The following is a 2642-nucleotide window of genomic DNA, read 5'->3' as shown; positions in this document are numbered from 1 at the left end:
GGGTGTTTTTCATACCATGATTCGAGTTTTTTGATTCACGCTACCGTGAACATGAATCAGGATATTTGTTTCAACATTCTGTGCTGCCCTTTCTTCTAGATCTTCACGATGGGTATGCACGTTCCCTACTTCCAAGATGACCGTTGCTACGTTCACAGGGTTGCAGACATACATTTCTCGTTTACGAACACTCAGGCACCTTATCGCTCCTTTATCTCAAAGAAAATGTCTGGAACTGTATGGAACAGAGGGTGAAAGGTATAAATCAACTTTCCCGCAATTTGGTAGCTCTGCAGTATCTGAGGATCAATTAGTGACTTAAGATTGATGTGTCATACTTGAAGAAACTTGTGGAACCTCTTCCATTTCGAACTGAAATCATTATCAAGACTACAAGTTGTGTCACACGGTATTAGCGTGACTAGCTTCTTTGTCCAACGTGCTTACCATCAGCGGGTATGTGAGCGATTAACGCTGCAACCACATGAGACAGATAGAACAGCCACTACAGTGCATTACTGCTAATATCATTTGACTGTGTTTTAAGTCCTGGAGGGTATATAATTGGAGTGTAATGGGACAGATGGTGAGTGAGCATTCTGAAGGATTCCAAAGAAGCTTATTTGACTACGTGACACAGTATTACCAGCGTTTCTCGGAGTTTTAAATGGGCATTGTTGTGGGCCTGCATGCGACCAGATGGTAGTGTTGCTCAGTATCCAGGTATGTGGGGCATTTGAACCCGACAGTCGTCTGATTTTCGACTGAATCGGTATATAAGATAAACTACTCGCAACGTCAAGAATCTGATCGATCAGTACCGACCACACCAAAGGAGTATTGCCCTACTGACAACGAAGTACACCTTAACTTATTCACATTTGCACCTGTCATCCAGCTTCAGCTTATTCGAATCAGTAGAACTCTTCATGTCATGCCAGCTAATTTGTTGGAGATTAGGAGAGACTCTGTTACTGAATCGCTACCCCGTTATGTGCTGCCGTTGACACCACGACACAGCTGGATGCCTCTGAGGTGGTGCCAAACATGGAAAACATAATTGCTGACGAGTCCCGTCGCATCAGTTCAGCAACGAAGTTTGGTTCTGCATTACATCGGATGACCAAGAAGATAGTACAGTGTCACCAACGTACAGAGGGCACATTCTTCCAATGTGTTGCAGAGACACCCTGGTGTTATCTCTAGCCTCATAGTGAGGAGAGTCATCAGATGATGCAGGTCATTTATGGCAGGAATTCAGGGAAATTTGATTGCATAGCAGTGCATTACAGACACCATACGTCTTCATGCGTTTCCCCTTATAAGACATTATGCTGTACCACCTTTAAACGGAACAAGGCTCTTCCATATTTTCTCTATAAACAGCCTGCGTGATGCTGAGGTACTGTCTCAGTCAGCAAGATCCCTGGGTCTCTCTCGGATGGAATATGTGTGGGACTGGTTTAGACATTGTCTCCGACCCTGTGTCAATATCCAGGATATTTGGCATAAACTACAAGAGTTGTGAGCCATATTAACTCAGGAGAGGATACAACGGGTGTATGACAGCCTGACCAACCGAATCAGTAAATGGATCTGGACCCTAGGAGGTGCTCGACAAGGGACCAGCAGAGTACTCGCACTATCACCTTCGTTGTTTCTTTTACTTGATTCTGTAATCACTGCAATAACGTAAAATTCGTAAAGTGCAGCTCTGTAACGTATTGTTATTTCTATAGGGCACGTCCCCATCACAACGGAAAGTGCCTCTAGTGACGTGGTGTTGAAGGCTCCGCTCATTCTCAGGAGTACACTACATTGACCTTGTGTTGTAATTGTCTTGTTAGTCTGTATGTTCAGTCTGTGAGCCCAAGCACTTGCAGCGAAGCAAGAGATGGATTCAAATATCGCAATGTGGTAGGTCCTTATCGTCTTAATAGGTAATTTGTACTGAGTTGTGTTTAGTCTTGCTAGTTGGTGCATAATTCTGGAGGCTCTGTCAATTGTCAATTTTATATGATAGTAGAAAGTCTGGTTTTCGTCAAGATGCAGTGTGAGATAGCGTGTGGCTAGCTTCCTCTGTATGATTGTATTGTCTAATTTTAGAACTGGATTCCTCTGTAGTGTCCCTCTGAGCAGTAAGTATACACTTTTGTTGGGAGCTATTTTTAATTTATTTTCTTTGCACCAACTGTTAATTTTCTGAATCAGTTGCGTGCCTTTTGTCTCTAGTGCTGCTCTCGAGTTGGCTGACACCACTACGAGCAGGTCATCTGCGTAAGCCACCGCACCTGTCGTCAGTGTCCAGGGTGTTCAGCAAGGGCTCGATTGCGATATCCCACAATATTGCAATATTGGTCCGCAGATCGAGGCCTGTGGACATCCGTTTGTTATTCTCTTGACAACCTTCCGTGTACCAGCCCTGCACTCCGTCACTCTGCCTCTGCAGTAGTCGATAAGGCTATTGTGGAGGGAAGCTAATAGCTTCATTTCCCTTAACCTGGCGATAGAGGGATGGCCACCACAAATTGTCAAAAGCCCCGGTATGTCGATTAGTATGGCGGCCACGTATTTGTCACTGGTGCTTTGTAACTGTCAGTGCTTGGTTGACGGCGTCTTCTATTGATTTACCTTCCCTGAAG

The sequence above is a fragment of the Schistocerca gregaria genome, chromosome 2 (genome assembly GCF_023897955.1).
Source record: "Schistocerca gregaria isolate iqSchGreg1 chromosome 2, iqSchGreg1.2, whole genome shotgun sequence".
In the NCBI taxonomy this organism is placed as follows: domain Eukaryota; kingdom Metazoa; phylum Arthropoda; class Insecta; order Orthoptera; family Acrididae; genus Schistocerca; species Schistocerca gregaria.
The sequence above is the reverse complement of the archived record's forward strand: the minus strand, read 5'-3'. Positions refer to the sequence as shown.